Source organism: Dermochelys coriacea, chromosome 2, assembly GCF_009764565.3.
Source record: "Dermochelys coriacea isolate rDerCor1 chromosome 2, rDerCor1.pri.v4, whole genome shotgun sequence".
Taxonomy (NCBI): Eukaryota; Metazoa; Chordata; order Testudines; family Dermochelyidae; genus Dermochelys; species Dermochelys coriacea.
The window spans coordinates 60,079,629-60,098,897 of NC_050069.1; the positions used below are offsets into that span (position 1 = coordinate 60,079,629).

Genomic DNA, 19,269 nt, shown 5'->3' on the forward strand with positions numbered 1-19,269 from the left:
GAAATTCGTTATTTTGATTATTCTTTATTGAGTGTAAAACATTGTTGCTCTTGGTGGGATTTCAAGTGGGAATATCACTGTTGGCACTCTTAGTGACTGGTTCAATGTGGAAGTCCAGGATTGAAGAATGTTTATGGAGACTGGAATAATTTCTTGCATGTTAGGAATTAAGGCATATGCTATGGTAGCTTGCACATCTGAACATGAATATGGGACTTAGTATTTTAGTGCGGTCAATATGGCATCTCTAGTGTGCACTCTATATTAATTTTAAACACTTCCACAAAAAGCAGTTTAGTGTGTCAGTTATCTATAGCCTACTAATGATATTGGAGGTGCTTGCTTTTAAATCAAATGTTCTCAGAGAGAATCTTGATCTGCAGATAAGTTTAGTAACCTATTTTTCCACTAACTTTTTGTCATGGATGTTCTCACCAGCTAACTGATTCATCATTATGACAACAGCATGATGAGGTAAAATTGGGCCTGTGAAGAGAACTTTTTTTAAAAAATGTTTCAAGAGGATGTGTTCTTAGTTCTCATAGAAGTGAGAGACTGACAGTACTGCCTAGTTTATGGGGAGACACTTCCAAGCTTGTTTACACAACTCTCCCAATATACTTCATTTTTGCTCTGTAGCACCTCTATTATTCCTGTCTTTGGGCCTCTCAACAGAAATTTCAAGACATGCTGACTGAGTGCTTATGTTATACAGACATGTCCACAAATATATGCATGTAGACCATCAAAATCATTTTACTTGTTACACTTGATGCACAAAATGGAACTTGCGTCTTTAGCGATGAAAGGCTAGCTCACCTATTGTTTTCATATCAGAGTCTCCAGCACAAATTCTCTGACAAGGAAAAGGTTATGAGAATGCTATAGGTCAATAGACTTTATTTATTTCAAGACTTTATGAACGTGTTTTCCAGTATGAAAGTTAATTCAAATCTTTTTTTCTTGTAACTATAAAAGTCAGGACTATAATATTTAAATTTTTTACTGCCAAAAAGTTAGGATTTTTTTTTTTGAGGGCTGACCTATTGATCTTTAATTACTGTAAAGATACTGTAGCTCTAATTACCTAGTTTTGTTTTAATTTTTTTGTTTTACATGTACATGTTTTACATGTACTGGCATTTGCAATGCAAACATGGTTCACATAAGTTTTGCTGGTTTTTTTTTAATCTACATAATTGAGGATTGTTTTGATGTAAAGAGGTAGAGAATTTGTAATCGAGGCTGAATATATTCATTTACCTTGTTACAGTTCTGCTGTTTGGTATTCCTTTGATTGCTCATCTTTGCATATACCTGGAAGGCACAATCAGAATGTGTTGCTGTTAGTGCTCATGTTGCAAGAGTCTGAAGACTAAATGTATATGACCAAAGATAGAAATATTTAATTCACTTTGCTTGCCCACTCAAGATGGGGATCTCTTCTGGGTGCATCTCTGAGAGGGATAGTCATTCACTGTCTTGTTCTCAGTTAAGCAGTAGTACATTGATGTTAATTGCTTAACTGGTGGGCCACCTACTACAGACGTAGGAAAATGCGCCTTCAGTACTGCCATATGTACTTTGTGTGTGATTATGTTCCATTGCGATTGCATTGTGCATGGAAGGGATATTGCCACTTGAGTGAAAGTTGTTCAAAATAATAAAAATGTGTAATATTGGCTACACCTGGGATATATCAGCTATATTTTGTTGTCCTGTTTAGCTTTAAAAAGGTTTCCCTGGGATAACTAGATGACTGGGCAGAGGGACTCAGTAGGACATGGTATCTTTCACCTCTAGTTCAAATATAGCCCCGGCTAGTGACTGAAAGTTTACCACTATTCTTGGACTGTGAGGTCTTCAAGGCAGATGCTGTCTGTTCATGTGTTTTGTACAGTACCTAGCCTGTCTTCTTGTTCTTTGTCTGTACAGTCTCTAGCACTGTCAGAGCCTGGTCCATGACAAGGGCTCTATGTTCCTACAATATACATGTAATAATAGCACAAAGGGGCCCTGATCCTGATTGTTGCCTTTGAGAACTACTGTAATACAAATATTGAATTCAAATTTGAGAGCTGATGAGTCACCTGTTTGATATGAATTAGGTGGTTTCTATCTGGTTTTCTCGAGACAAGTTTCTGCATCCCAAGAACCATACCACAATTGACATTGGCATCTTTGTTTGCAATTCAGTATCTAAGTCAAGAAATGGATGTGCAGAGATGCTAAACTTCTCTCTCCCTCTGAGCAATTGTTTCTCCCCTACAGCCCATTTCACAGTTGAGACACATTTGGAGGGCGAGTTGGTTCGAATACGTTCATACAGTACCTATTATCTGGCCAACAAGAGAATTTCAGTCTCTGTGCCTCTCTGACACTTTTCATTAAAATTAACTAATTCCATATTTTTTCAGTTATTTTGGATGCAACAATTACATTTCTATTCTGGAGCACAAGCTAAATGACCAATTTTTGCAGAATTTAGGTTGTGACAATAACTTTCCCATTGTGAGGCTTCCCATCGAGTGCTGTCGTAGTCTTCAGACAGATAGCTCCTGTGCCTCTGTTATTTCTCATAGCTTTGCGAAGTGGGACAGATTGAATTTAATAAATACTTGTCAGTTCCATAGTTGCTATTCGGAACCCCCCATGTGGGCTGCAGTGATGTCAAGAATCAGGTTAATTTCACTTTGCTGTGAACAGCAGAAGAAGATAGCTATGGATCTATTCAAAAAAGCGAAGAAGACCCAAAAATGACTTTGGAGGAGGAGAATAGTGGAGAATATTTCCTTATTCCCCCACCCCACACCTTATAGCAGCTAGGATGCTGGGAAAAGAGTTAAGAGTAGCAGACCTCATCCCCTCAAAAGTCAGGAGACTGATTGGTGGTAGTGTTCAGGAGAAGGTGGAGAAGACAGCCTCTTCTACCTATACCATCCTTCTGGCTACAGAGAGAACCTTCAGATGAAACACTTCTATGAAAAATGGAGTTACTTAACTAGGTTCTAAGGACAGCATCCAGCACTCTCTTCTACTTTCTCAGTGGTTGAGGACTGGAGCTTTAGAAGTGTCCAGGGGGACTAGATGTCCCAATTTTGTAGAGACAGTCCCTATTTTTGGGTCTTTTACTTATATAGGCTCCTATTACCCCCACCGCCTGTCCTGATTTTTCACACTTGCTGTCTGGTCACCCTAGTAGTGTCCCTGGACCTGCCTCATTAGGGACTGACTAAACTTTGCTATCTGCCTCTGGATTTTAGGTGTCTGATAATATTTTTCAAATGTCTAAAGATTAGTCATTTTATCTTTGCACCAATCTTCTGAACCATCTCTTCCCCTAGTTGTATTAGTTGTCACTATAAAACAGGATTACAGACAATTAAATTAAATCAAGCAGAAATGAAGACAAACTTAAAGTATCACATATTTGTGTTCTCTAGTACCAACATGCTTTTTAAATGCTGTAGTGGAAATGTATGTATCCAAAACACCTACCAAATTAATTGCAGTGCATGTAAACATATTGTCCAGATTGACATCTATTCCTTGGTGATAGCGTCTAAGAATGGCCAATTACTGAGTGATGTGCCACTTGTGAGTGTAAGAAGTTAACAGAATTTATTTTTAAAAGGTATCTAAGTGAATAGGGCCATGATCAAGAATGTAATTCTTCCTACGCTCTAAATACCATTTTCCTCAAAGCACTTTTTTTTTTATGGTTGGTTGCTTTGGGGTGGGGGGGAAGGGTCTTACATAAGTCTTAGCGTATAGGTGAGCAGCTTTAATTCATACCTCCGTTTTTCTTGTCAGTCAGAATGAGAAGTAAGGATAGTCTGAAACCAGAATTATACGGTGATCTCTGAACCAGATATCACACTGCAAAGTTTATAGTGCTCACTTTCTCAGCTAATGATCAGTACATTATGTTAAACATACTGCAATATTAATGTAATTTCAGTTTCTCTATTCAAAAAGGCTAACATTTCTCTTTTACTTCTGTTTATAGCACACTTGAGATGTATCTGAGTACTGAAGCTCACACACACACATGACCTACAGAACTGATTTGACTGCCTCACTGAGTCTTGGTGAGTTATCTATAAACTAAATACATTTAAACACTGTTGCTACAGTTATAGCTCTTTCAGTAGAGAATTGATGATCAAGTAAGGAGTTTTGATCTGAATATTTAGAGCACAGACATAAAAAACCTGTCTTTAGATAACATACAAACTAATTAATACAATACGAGTAAGAAAAGAAATTTTCAAAGTCTCATTGTGAAAATATTTTTGGCTGGACTACTCATGTAAGGACTACTCACAAGAGCGTAGGATCCAGGGTGCCGTCCTGTGTTGGGAAAGAAAGTAAACAAATATATGCTGAAGCTACTCAAGGAGTAGTATATTTTAAGATTAAACCAAATAAATACTTTTATCATCTAGGTAATGGACTTTTTACTTTCCAGATGTATGGCCTTTCTTATAGTAAAGGTTGTGTTGTAATAATAGAACTCTTTCCTTCTACCATCACTAATAAACTACGTACATTGTGGCTGAAACAAATATAATGATAACCAAATAACTAATTGCTCATGAATAATATACCTGTCTGAATCCATTCACGAGAAGGGATAATACCTCTGAGAGTGAGTAAAAAGAGACCTCCTGTAGCTTGTTTTAAACTGATGGTAATTTTGTAGTTTAACAAAACTTAGCAGCAGAAGATAAATAAATAGGCTTGTTTAACGTAATAGTGATACTCCATAATAATTTAGAAGGTTCTGTATAAAATCTAGAGATATTATTTTCTTTTTGTGTGAGACTCCTTTCAGGATTCTCAAGAAAATATGTTCCCTTTAATGTGTTGTAGAATGACTTACTGAAGACAAATTATAAATGTGCATTTTTGAGACTTGAACATATTAAGTATGCAGGTAGGTAGTTATGCTAAGTAACAAGGTTCTTAATGTGTTTAGCAGTTTGCAAAACATTGAAAAATTATGGGCTAAAATATGTATATCTGTGTCGGGTATCTTTTCATCTTTTACAGTTATATTAAGCAAATTTTAGAGAGCAAAAAGAATTTTCCTTAAAAAAATAAAAACAAAAACCCACTTTTCTTTATTGTCAATAAATGAAAATAACAGACTAAAATATACAAAGACTAAATGGCATTGTCTGCTACCTCTTTTTTGCTTTTTTTAACTATTTATTTTGTCTTATCAAAATCATTCTTAATTCAGACTCATTCAATGAAAGTTTATAATCTGATATTCAATTTAATTGTATAAACATATATTAACCTGTCTTTCTTAATTTAAACTATTGTACCACAAATTGCACACAAGATGCAGAACTTAAACTCTGATATCTAGGAAGCTCTTTATTAATTTGATGTGCATAATTATAATATGCAGATCACAGTCTCGCTATAGACAGGAAAGAGAAGATTCTGTAATCTATCTATTTTCCTAAACATTTTGAGTAGTGCTTTCCCGCATTTCAAAAAATCAAAACAATTAGTAAAAGTGAAAACCTTAAAGTATGTGTGCAGTTAAATATTTTGCAGTTAATAAAAAGCTTTATGGTAGCATAATTTTATATACTTGGTATTGTAACCATTTATGAACACCTTACTTCCAGATGGATATACAAATTCTGGAGAAGATGTATAATAAATTGGAATAAAATAAAGTCTACTAATTGATCAAAGAAGTTTGATGTGCTTTAATTAAAGTTTGAAGAGGTGTATATGAGGATTGCACATATGTACAGAGATTTGGGTTAAAAAAATGTTTCAAACTAGGCAGTAGAAGAACACATGACCATTCTTTGAGATTAAAAATAAGTGAGAAGTGTGTTTTTCTCCAAATATGATCAGAATTCTCTGTTTTTGGTAGTGGAAAAATCTGGTTTACTAGCAATTTTTTATTTTTCCTTGAATACTTGTACACCAGTGGTATATCAAGGTTGAATTAGACGTTTAGCTATAGTGATTTTCCCTCAAACAGGATTAATATGGTCGCCTAATCTGGGTTCAGGAGAGAAATTTTCTGCACGGCATATTGTCAGTGACCACTGGGTCTTTCACCTTTATTTGAAACTCTGAGCAGTGATCTTCTGTTAAGATTAGACAGGTACAGCCCATAGATCAATTTCCAGCCATTGGGAGTGGGCATTGACCTTTCTGGTTTTTTGTGATGTGAAAATGATTGTGATACCATAAGTTTAACACTTTTTGACATCCTTGTAAAATCAAAGAAGATTGATTATTGAAGCATTAAAGTTATTTTTTAAAAAACCCCCATGAATAGCAAAAATATAAATTAAGTTAATGGGTAAGGTTGTTTAAAAATAAATGATAGTTTTAAATAATATACAGGTCTGTCTCTGAGTATACAGTCTTCACACATGTAAAATTCACTTTAAATTCAATGGATGTGTTGCATGAGAGCAGGTGCTGTGCTACTGAGCTGCTTATTATGTTGGAGAAATATGAATATGAAATATTATATGTGATAGGACTGTTTAAAAGATAAACACTGTGTTTGAGATCCTCTTTTCTTAAGTGACTACATTAAAATAGTTACTTTTAACTTTTTAATTTAAAATGAATTAAATGAAAAATATTTTGGAAATAAGGGGATAACTGGAAACTAACTTAACCAATATTTAATAAATGAACAAAATTATGGCTGAATAATGGACCTTGAATGAGGTTTTTCATTATATTGCTTATTTTGCTCACAACCTTTTTATATTGACTAAAGCACAGTATATACACATTTGCAGAAGAAAGTCGTCATCAGAGGAAAGTGTGTGTGCGTGTGCGCGTGCGCGCGCGCGCGCACACACACACACACACACACACACACACAGTTCCTGCTCTACCTTGGTGGGTCTTGCGCTTATTGGCGGATTTGCTCGCCTTGGAGCTTCACAGCAGCCTCAGCTTGGCCGTTTTTCTGAACCCACGGTCCAGGTCGACGACTCCTGTGTCTGACCAGGAGTTGGGAAGATCTGGGGGGAACCCGGGCCCTCCTCTACTCTGGGTTCCAGCCCAGGGCCCTGTGGAATGCAGCTGTCTAGAGTGCCTCCTGGAACAGCTGTGCGACAGCTACAACTCCCTGGGCTACTTCCCCATGGCCTGCTCACCTTCCTCCTGGTGTCTGATAATGCTGGTACACCTCAGTCATCCAACAGTCTGCATTCTCACTCTCAGCGCCTAGTGCCTCTTGCTCCCAGCTCCTCACATGCACACCACAAACTGAAGTGAGGTCCTTTTTAAAACCCAGGTGCCCTGATTAGTCTGCCTTAATTGATTCTAGCAGCTTCTTGATTGGCTGCAGGTGTTCTAATCAGCCTGTCTTAATTGTCTCCAGAAGGTTCCTGATTGTTCTGGAACCTTCCCTGTTACCTTACTCAGGGAAAAGGGACCTACTTAGCCTGGGGCTAATATATCTGCCTTCTATTACTCTCCTACAGCCATCTGGCCCGACCCTGTCACAATATATATAATAAATGTAGATTGATTGCACTGTGTCATCAGTGTTAGAGCCTGGGAATGCTACAGGGGTCAAGAACAGGACAACTGAGCACTTGTATCATCAAGGAAGATGACATGCATTTACTCAGGCAAATATTCCTCGCTGCCTGCCCTTAGCCTCCAAATTGAGGCTGGTGAAAGATCTACCCAACTCAGATCTTGACAGTAAATAGTATTAATTAAATATAGGGCTTGACAATGACACTGAAAACTTGGATCAAGGCCAGTAGATTTTGCCTTGGTTTTCTGAAAATTGAATTCCACTGATCTGTTTATCTGGCAGCTTTACAGTACAGTAAATTAAAGATCCACAGACACATGTCTGTATGTTAATGTGGTTGAATTTCTATTTTTGTAATGATGCCACAATGCCAGAGCATTAAAGTAGCAGATACTCAAACAGAAAACTAACTTTACTGGCTAAAGTACCAAGCGAATGTCAAGTTTATTAAGCTAATGTCTGACAAAGTGCCATTGCAACCTCATTATTTTTTATATGAAAAGATTTATTGTGAAAAGTTATACAACTTCTTTTTAATAAAGCCAACGTTTATTTCTGAATCCAGTTTCAAAATGAACTATCATCACTAAAGTCTTATCAGCTTTGGGCTTGTCCACACTTGCAGAGCTGCAGTGGTTAGTGAAGCTGCTACGTATGCCAATGGTAGAGCTTCTCCCATAATTGTAGGAACTGTACCTCCCTGAGAGGCAGTAGCTACATCGACAGCAGAAGCTCCTTGTATCAACATAGCGCTGTCTACACCAGGAGTTCAGTTGGTATAACTGCATCACTCAAGGGTGTAGATTTTCCATATCTCTGAGTGATGTAGTTAGACTAATATAAATTCGTAGAGTAGACCAGGCCTTTAAAAAGAAGTTGTTTATACCTTAATCATTTAAACATTTTTCTAGGATCCCATGTACTTGACCAAAATAATTCCTCTGGGATTTTAAGGAAGCTGATCATACGAATGTATTTTCTAAAGTTTGAGTAGTGTGTCTATAGCCTTATGACTGGCATGTTGCTCAAATACCAGATTTTAGTTTATACATTTAGAAGTTCTTTTCAGATTTTTACCTCATCTTCTTCCCATCCTTCCTCTCCCCTGAAACTCTTTATCAAAATAGCATGGAGTTCCACGAATCATACCTGCAGGAAGGGAGGGAAATACTTCTACTATGTAAATTTAAATCCCTTTTTAATCTTTCATTTATAAAAAATAAAGATACTTGGCTCTAAAAGGACTTTAAAAATATAATGGTTCCATTGAATACCTGCAAACTGACTCTGAATTTTTTGTAAAATTACTGAGTTATTTCTCTCCTTTCAGATAATTTAAATGATTGGCTAAAGCAGTGTTACACAATTGTACAAGAGGTGATTGAGTGGTAGCTTCCCTTTCTGTCTACAGCTGTGTTGAAATTTGTTTTAAATATGGTTCTGGCTAGCAGATAATGTGAAGTAACTTTCTCTGCTGTTGTGGACTGGACAAATTGTGTTAAAACTGTTTTACAAAATCATGCTGTTGCCTTCCCACCATAAACAAAGGTGAGAAATACTGATATTCATACATACAAAGTATAGATAGTACATGTATATTATAAATCTGCATTAAAAAGCCTGCAGTATCCTGGGTGGGAGGAGAAGCATTCATTCTGAAGTTACTTTCTGGACAGCACTATACTAGTTTTATTACTATGGGCCGTATTCTGCCCCCTCTGCCATTGTTTGGTACTTTTATTGCAGTAAGGTACTACATCTGGCTTTTAATTTTGTGCTTAGAATCTACAGTGAAACAGTCTAGAAGTATGTAAAATAGTTTTGGAGGGTCATTAGCCAGCAAATCAGTTCATCCTTGACCACCAGTGGTGAGGATAACCATACGAGCACTTTGCCAACAAGAACAGGCTAAAATGTGGTTCTCTTCCTAATGGTATTTTAGTGCTCCAGTAGACACACTTTAATTTTGAACCAGGAGAGGAGTGATGATCCAATTGCTAAAGCATTGGGCTTGGATTTATGAGGTCTGAGTTCAGTTCCTTGATCTGCCACAGGTTTTCTGTGTGACCTGGGCAAAGCATTAATCTCTCACCTGTAAAAGGGGGATGACTCCCTTTCTCCCATCTTTCTTTGTCTATTGAAATGGTAAGTGCTGTGGGGCAGGGACCGTATTAGGGAAGTGCCTGGTAACAACTCTGTAGTTAGGGTTGCATTCTGAGTGGGCTTGAAAGGCATAAATACTGTTTTGTTTTTTTTTTTCTCTAGAAGAAAGTGACCAATGGGTGTGAATTTCACACAGGGTTAATAAATTTTCTGTTTATCTTTGTTTGGTTCCTCTTCGTAAATATTTTTAATGGGAAGTCTTTGAATTTAGGCTCTAGCTGAATGTTTTCAGTTTTATTTTTCATTGTTGATTAGTTTCACTTAAAACATAAGACTAGCCAATAGTCCATCAGACCAATGGTCCATCTAGCCCAGTATCCTGTGTCTGACAGTGGTTGGTAACATGTTTCAAATGGAATGAACAGAATAGGGCAATTATTGATTGATCCATCCCTTGTTGTTCAATCCCAGCATATGGCAGTCAGAGATTTAGGGACACCCAGAGCATGGGGTTGTGCCCTTGACTATTTTGATTAATGGCCATTGATGGACCTATTCTCCATGAACTTATCTAATTCTTTTTTGAACCCAGTTACGCTTTTGGCCTTCACAACAACCCCTGAAAACAAGTTCCACAAGTTGACTGTGCGTTATGTGAAAAAGTACTTCCTTATGTTTTGTTTTAAACCTTCTGTGTGTTAATTTCATTGGAGGACCCCTGGTTCTTCTGTTATGTGAAGGAGTAACAATTCCCAATTCACTTTCTTCACACCATTCATGATTTTATTGACTTCCATCATATTCTCTCCTGTCCCACCTCCCGGTTGTCTATTTTCTAAGATAAACAGTCTCAGTCTTTTTAATTTCTTCTCGTATGGAGGCTGTTCCATACCCCCAATCATATTTGTTGCCCTTCTCTGAACTTTTCCCAATTCTAATGTATCTTTTTTGAGATGGGGCAACCAGAACTACGTTCGGTATTCAAGATGTGGGGGTACCATGGATTTATAGTGGCATTATATTTACTGTCTCCTCTATCTTCTTCCTAATGGTTCTAACATTCTGTCGTTCTGTTAGCTTTTCTGACTGCTGCTGCACATTGAGCAGATGTTTTCAGAGAACTAGCCACAATGACTCCAAGATCTTTTTTGAGTGGTAACAGCTAATTTAGATCCCATCATTTTGTACGTATAGTTTAAACTGTGTTTTCCAATGTGCATTATTTTGCATTTATCAACAGCAGTTTTCCTCTGTCATTTTGTTGCTCCATCACCTAGTTTTGTGAGATCCCTGTGCAACTCTTCGCAGTCAGCTTTGGACTCAATGATCTGGAGTAATTTAGTATCATCTGCAAACTTTGCTACCTAGTTGTTTGTTTACATCTCTACCCAGAACATTTATGAATATGTTGAATAGTCCCAGTACAGATCCTAGAGGGATCATTCTATTTACCTCTCTCCACTGTGAAAATTGACCATTTATTCCCACCTTTTGTTTCCTGTCTTTTTAACCAGTTACTGATCTATGAGAGGACCTTGCCACTGGATAACCCTTGTCCACATGTTTATTGACCCCTTCAAAGAATTCTAATAGATTGGTCAGACATGATTTCCCTTTGCAAAAGCAGTGTTGCTACTTCCCAGAAAATTGAGTTCATCTACATGTCTGATAATTTTGTTCTTTACTATTGTTTCAGCCAATTTGCCTGATACTGAAAATAGGTTTACTGGTCTGTAATCCCCAGGATTGCCTCTGGAGCCCTTTTAAAAAAAAAATTGGTGTTACATTACCTATTCTCCAGTCATCTGGTACAGAGGCTGATTTAAGCGATAGATCACGTACCACAATTAGTAGCTCTGCAATTTCATATTTGAGTTCTTTCAGAATTCTTGGGTGAATACCATCTGGTCCTGGTGATTTTATTACTCTTATTCATCAGTATGTTCCAAAACCTCCTCTGACATTTCCATCAGCAACAGTTCATCAGATTTGTCACCTTAAAAGAATGCTTTAGGTTTGGGAATCTCCCTCTGCAGTGAAGATTGATGCAGAGAATTCATTTAGCTTCTCCACAGCAACGTTGTTTTCCTTAGGTGCTCCTTTAGCATCTTGACCATCCAATAGCCACATTGATTGTTTGGCAGGTTTCCTGCTTTTGAGATACTAAAAACAAATTTTGTTGTTTTGGTTTTTGTGTCTTTTGCTAGTTGCTCTTCAAATTCTCTTTTGGCCTGCCTAATTACACTTTTACATTCCACTTGCCAGAATTTATGCTTTCTATTTTCCTCAGTAGGATCTGATTTCTGGTTTTTAAACTATGCCTTTTTTCCTCTAACAGCCTCTTTTACTCTTGGTGTTTAGCTATGGTGGCATTTTTTGGTCCTCTTACTGTTTGTTTTTGTTTTTGTTTTTTACTTGGGGTATACATTTAGTTTGCACATATATTATGGTGTTTTAAAATAGTTTCCATGCAGCTTGCAGGCATTTCACTCTCATTCCTATTCCTTTTAGTTTCTATTTAACTAGCTTCCTCATTTTTGTGTAGTTCCCTTTTTTTAAGTTAAATATTACTGTAGTGGGTTTCTTTGGTATTTCCCCTCCTACAATGATGTTACATTTAATTACATTATGATTGGTATTACTGAGCGGTTCGGCTACATTCACCTCTTGGACCAGATCCTGTGCAGTACTTAGGACTAAAGCAAGAATTTCCTCTCCCCTTATAGGTTCCAGGAGCTGCTCCAAGAAGCAGTCATTAATGGTTACCTAGAAATTTTATCTCTACATCCCATCCTGAGGTGACATGTTCTCAGTCAATCTGGAGATAGTTAAAATCCTCCATCATTATTATTGGGTTTTCTATTTTTGTAGCCTTTCTAATCTACCTGAGCATTTTGCAGTCTCTGTCACCATCCTGGTCAGGTGGTCAGTAGTATATTATTGCAGCTATACTCTTAACTATTCAAGTATGGAATTCGTATCCATATCAGTGGCAGTTGGATTAATCAAAGATTTTTACTATATTTTACTCTGTGCTTTCTTTCACATATAATGCCACTCCCCCACAGCATGAACTACTCTTTCAGTCTTGTATATTGTGTACTCTGGTATTACCATATCCCATTGATTATCATCGTTCCACCAAGTTTCTGTGACAAAATATGTATCTACACAAAAATTAGTAGAGAGGTGGTGGGTGGGTCTGAGCAGATTGCACCATGGCTGTGAACTCTTCATATCAGCCACTTAAATTGTCCATTAGTGGTAACAGAAATTGAATACATTTGACTACAAGTGTTTTAATATAAAAGAGTTTCCCATTGTTGTTAATGCATTGTGGATGTTTTTACCTAGTGGCTTCTCCATTTGACACTCTTCGATCAAGTCAGTGTAAACAGTGATTGATTCAAACATCTCGAAGACCTAAAAGAACTGTGTAAGTAAGATCAGAGTAACATGTAGTTAGATGTGTCACTAGCACAGAAAACCTGGGGAAAAGCAAAAATGTGAGCTTTCGACTATGTGCTTAGCAAAGTGAGGAATACACAGTTATGCTTTTTTTTTAAAAAAAGCTGAAAAGTTCTTTTAAAATATAATGAAAAATTAATATACTTCCACTGATGTTGACATGATTTTTATACTACTTTTACTATTTTAATTTTGTGAAAAATAGGTTTATAAATTGAGTGATAATTTGGACATATGAACCATATTATGTTCTGTTATGCTTGTGTAAACACAGAATAATTCCACTGAAGTTATGCTGCTGTAATTGAAAGAGGAACATCACCTACTCTTCTAGAGTTTGCTTAGGAAAAGGGAAAAAAAGCCCACCTTTTTACCAGGATTGGATTTCAAAAGGGGAATAAAGGAACTTCCTCCTCCCACCACAAAAAAGTGTAAACTTGCTATCAGCAATGTAGAAGAAATGTTCTGTAGCACTCCTAATTGAAAATACTCTCTGATTTGCATTAGTTGAATTTACAGAAGAGATTTCTGCTGTATTTTTATTGATTTTGCTTGTTGCTGACAAGGAAGCAGTTAATAAGGAAAATTGTTGTTTTTAACTCTGTCAAGCAATTAAAAAAATTAATTGTGATTAATCACGTTGCTAAACAATAATAGAATACTATTTATTTCCATATTTTTGGATGTTTTCTACATTTTCAAATATATTGATTTCAATTGCAACACAGAATACAAAGTGTACAGTGCTCAGTTTATATTCATTTTTATTACAAATATTTGCACTGTAAAAAAACAAAAAAAATAGTATTTTTCAGTTCCCCATTGCAAGTACTGTCATACAATCTCTTTATCATGAAAGTTGAATTTATAAGTGCAGAATTATGTAAAAAAAAAAAAAACAAAACCCCTGCGCTCAAAAGCAAAACAATGTAAAACTTTAGAGCCTACAAGTCCACTCAGTCCTACTTCTTGTTCAGCCAATCAAGTTTGTTTACATATGCATGAGATAATGTTGCTTGCTTCTTGTTTATAATCTCACCTGAAAGTGAGAACAGGTGTTCGCTTGCACTGTTGTAGCCAGCCTTGCAAGATATTTACATGCCAGATGCACTAAAGATTCATATGTCCCTTCACGCTTCAACCATCATTCCAGAGGACAGGTGTCAATGCTGACGACGGGTTCTGCTTGATAACAATCCAATCATGTCAACAATGTGCGGACTGCCACATGTTCATTTTCATCATCTGAGTCAGATGACACCAGCTGAAGATTGATTTTTTTTTTTTTTTTCTTCTTTGGTAGTTCGGGTTCTGTAGTTTCCACATCAGAATGTTTCTCTTTTAAGGCTTCTGTGGACACCTTGTCTCTCTCAGATTTTGGAAGGCACTTCAGATTCTTAAATCTTGGGTCAAGTGCTGTAGCTATCTTTAGAGATCTCACATTGGTACCTTCTTTGTGTTTTGTCAAATCTGAAGTGAAAGTGTTCTTAAACAACACATGCTGGGTCATCATCCGCCGCTGCTTGCATGGAAGCATGTCCCCTGGAATGGTGGTGGAAGCATGAGGGAGGCATACAAAAGTTTAGCATATCTGGCACCTAAATATCTTGCAGTGCTGGCTACAAAAGTGTGAACGTCTGTTCTCGCTTTCAGGTGATATTGTAAATAATAAGCAGGCAGCATTGTATCCCATAAATGTTAACAAACTTGTTTCTCTTAGCGATTGGCTGAATAAAAAGTGGGACTGAATGGACTTGTAAGCTCTAAAGTTTTACATTTTTTGTTGTTGTTACATAAATGCACTCAAAAACAAAACAATCTACATTCGTAAGTTGCACTTTCATGACAGAGATTGCACTACAGTATTTGTATGAGGTGAATTGAAAAATACTATTTCTTTTGTTTATCCTTTTTAGAGGTCAAATATTAGTAACCAAAAATAATAATATAAAGTGAGCACTATATACTTTGTATTCTATGTTGTAATGGAAATCAATATATTTGAAAATGTAGAAGAAAATCCAAAAACATTTTATAAATTTCACTTGGTATTCTATTCCTTAACAGTGCGATTAAAACTGCGATGAATCGTGATAATTTTTTTGAGTTAATTGTGTGAGTTAACTGATTTAATCGATAGCTCTAGTTGTTTTGTAATAGTGACAATATCTTGGGGAGAGGGAGAAGAGTAAATTAGCGCAGCATAAGGTTTTGTGTGAGCATATAATATACATAGGGTCAGTTAAGAAACTTTTCTGAATTTTTATAATTGAAAATTAGTTTTTTTTCTTCAAACAAACAAACCCCAAACAAACAAAATAAAACAATGTATAATTTTTCCACAAAACTAAGTTTTGTTTATCTGAGATGAGCTGATATACATATGCAGCTATTTTTTTCATGTTGCTTCATTCATAGTATCTGCTAATTTTGTATCTTATATATAACACCTAGTGGTGGGCTCCAGTAGTTCTTTACTGATGCCACAAGCTCAAGCTACTCCTGTGCTGAATACTCAACAAGCAGTTGAGTACCTTTTTGCAGGCTTGTTGGTAGCCAACTATGAAAATTTGTTCTGTTGGCCTTTTTAGTGTCTAGGAGTGCACCATCATCAACAAACAACTCCAGTAAGGTGGCAGCCAACCTTATAGAGAAATAGTTAAGAATTTGAGAGTTTAACTCTAAAATGACATTTGAATTTGTGGTAGAAATCACATTTAATCCCATAAAATTGTCCTATATGTATAATTACATCCAAAGGAGTTAGGGAGAAAGGATGGCCTTGTGCTTTAGGCACTGGCTAGGAAGTCAAGAGATCAGTTATCAGCTCCCAGTTTTGCCATAGACTCCCTGTGTGATCTTGGGCAAGTCATTTCAACCATCTATGCCTCAGTTGTCCATCTGTAAAATGAGGCTTATATTTTTCACATGGCTGGGTGTAAGGATACATTCATTACTGTTCGTGGACTGCTCAGATTTTATGGTGGTTGGGTTTATATAGGTGCACAGAACAATTACTCATTTTTGCTTTCCATTTCAGAAAACACTAGTCAAATAAGAGGCCATATTTTCAATTAGGTGTGCAGGACATGAAGTAGTGGAATTTTCAAAAGTCTTGGAGGGAGTTTACCAGCTAAGCCTGTGATCAATGGGCTCCTGCCATATTATTAAATGAGAATCAGTCTAAATTGTTTTGAGTCAACTGTAATTTTGCTTGCTTACACTGTTGGATAAAATATCAAGTAAGTAGAGTTAGACTTTTAATTTGCTCTTCTGTTAAATGTGAAATTATCTTTGTGGAAGTACTCTCTGAAATTCTACTTTAGCACTTCAGTATTGGGTTAAACTCTCTGAATCCTCTGTAGAATTATTTTATTTGTTTTAGGGCCCTGTAGGTCAGGAAACAAAATGCACTTGGAAGTTCTGGAGTGGGGGGGAAAATACAGTGCAGTCTTGGTCAGCTCAAGAAAAATGGGATATCTGTAAGTTACTATAGGTACTGTATATGCACGGGCTTGGCAGAATTGGATTTTTTTTTTTTAAAGTAAAGGATGGATAACGATGTTTTAAGCTTTTTCAATATTTATCAATTTAAATTTTCAGTTGTGCAAAATTATGGGTGAATTGTTTTTCAGTTTTTGTTGACTTAAATACCCATAGTTATGGGAACTTATGCGGGAGGGGAAGAGGTCAGACAATTATTTAATGACAGTAGATGTTGAGATTCAAAAAGTTAACCCTTTATAGCTGTTAACACAAATGGTCAATGTCACATGTTACAATATACCAAGTAAATATCTTTAAATCAAACTCTAAAAATTTCTCAAGTCATTTTTCTCAAGTAGCATTTGCCTATATGTAAATATCAGTTATCATCAATGGAAATATTTTTTCATTGGTTGCTGTGTGTATGCTGAAATTGATGTTTATTGATATTTACCAATAAAAATCTAATCCTTCCCAGCCTGCATATATAGTCTCTTAGTAAAGTCCAATGTAGGAAATGTTATTTTAAAATGAGACTGTATTTGATTAGTGAGTAAGGATTTTCATAAACGGGGCTTGTTTTTGAAGAGATACTTTCAGCTTAAAAAAAAACACACCAAGGGTTTTTATTTTTAATTTTACTATTGTTACAAATAACACCTTAATTTCTAAATTCTACTAATTTTGTTGTTTTTGTTTACTTTGTGTATTAGCTTTCACTTTGTGTATGGTCAATTTCACTACTTCTTTTGTACATGTATAGTAAGCCAAACATGTATGGTCTACACTGGGGGGGGGGAGAATTGATCTAAGTTACGCAATACGTGAATAACGTAGCTGAAGTCGACATACTTAGATCTATCTACTGCGGTGTCTTCACTGCAATGTCTTCACTGTGGTAGCTCGACTGCTGATGCTCCCCTGTTGACTCTGCCTATGCTTCTCGCTCCGGTGGAGTACCGGAGTCGACAGGAGAGCGCTCGGCAGTCAATTTATCGCGTCTTCACTAGATGCGATAAATCGACCACCGCCACCCCGATCCCCCGGAATCGATTTCTGCGGATATAAGTGTAGACATGCCCTTAGTTTACTCTTGTTTTGTGTGTATCCTTCAAGCTTCAACAAAGGAAACTTTTTTTTGTTTAAAAGAAAATGATTGTTAAACCACATAAATTGACTGGAGGATCAGACAGGTGGTGTTGTATTGGCAATTAATTTTAACTCATTTTTTAGAAAAATAGATTTTATGTTAATGGTATACCTTAAACTCATAAATTATTGTATGATATTAAGATTATGGAACACACATAAGTTCTGCATTTTGACAATGTAAAGAAGGAAACCCCAAACATTCTGCATATTAATATACGTAGTGTTTAACCTGTATAAATATTTAAAGTTCATCTGAAAATGTAAAATGCTGAAAATGCTCAGTATCCCGCATGAACAAAGTAAGAGGAGCATTCAGCCATTATTATCTTGAGCTTGCAACTTTAAATCTAACTTTTCCCCCCAACGAACTCGCTCTACCTTTTACTCTGTTTATGTTGGACATTCAGTGCATAATACTCAGTGGGGAGTTTTTTTGGTGGGAGGGGAGAGACGATTCCATTGCAGATCACCTTTAAAAGATACGTAACATACTTAGTCCATCTTTTAGCAGGCTACGTGTATCTTTGTTACAAATTAAATTGCATTTTTGAACATCTATGATTTCTAATGTCATCAAGTATAAATTAATACAATGAAAATCTTATGGAATAAATCATTTTAACTGCTCTTAGCATCTCTTTAGGATTGAGTGGAGATGAGCTGTGTGCTGTGCATTGCAGATATTAAGAAACATCAGAAGCTTTTTTTAACATAAGTTTTGAAATGAGTTGTGGGCTGAGCTCCAGCACTGCTAGGAGCATAGCTCATCCTGCAGTAGTTCCATTATCGTTTTATCACATATCAGATGCATTTATTTCAGTTGAGATTTCAGTTTTTAATAACTTTGGTTAATGTTTTTAATTTACCATATAATTATTACTGCTGTTTCAAAAATAATTTACAAAAATGTAAAAGTATAGACTAATACACAAAAATAAGGCCCAAACACTTCAGTTTTTTAATTAAATATATTTAATGGGTTGGGCTTGGTTTGTTTTTTGTAACTGGTGACAGCTGTGAAAGTTAGAGCCCTGACGTCAGAGGTTTTTTTTTATTCAGGGAAAGTACGTGAAATAGAATACAATCACCAATTTCTTGGAGAGTTTAAAAATCTTACTTTTACTTTTCCATGCTTTCTAAGAGAGGGGGAAAGCATTTTAATAACATTATTGAACAAAGATTTTTAAAACAAAATGTACAGTATTCTTTACAATATTCTCATCAAATGCTAATTTTAAAATTTATTTCAATTCATTCACAAGAAATCCTCTGTCTGCTCTGGGAAAATGTAGATGCTGTAGTAAGGTTAGTCAGTTGGACCAGAAGTAAGCAGGCTCATGAACTTGTATTTGAAGTATTTCTAGGGCTGAACAATTGGGCTGCTTTTGGGCTGCTAGTTTAATGTCAAACTAGATATCTTGCTATTGCTGAGGCTACCATTATTTACTGAAAATAATGGTGCCAGAGTAGGAATAGTGTAGCAGATTTTTTTTTAAAAAAAATTAACA

General features: G+C 36.1%; 1 protein-coding gene across 10 annotated transcripts in view; it reads left to right on the plus strand.

Moving 5' to 3' along the window:
* NCOA2 (nuclear receptor coactivator 2) overlaps nt 1-19,269 on the plus strand; it is a 250,335-nt gene that overhangs the window by 12,238 nt on the left and 218,828 nt on the right. For all 10 annotated transcript variants that reach the window (XM_043507729.1, XM_043507732.1, XM_043507727.1 and 7 more), the window contains exon 2: nt 4,010-4,091. The gene's annotated coding sequence lies outside the window, so the exon portion shown is untranslated. The remainder of the gene's footprint in view (nt 1-4,009; nt 4,092-19,269) is intronic.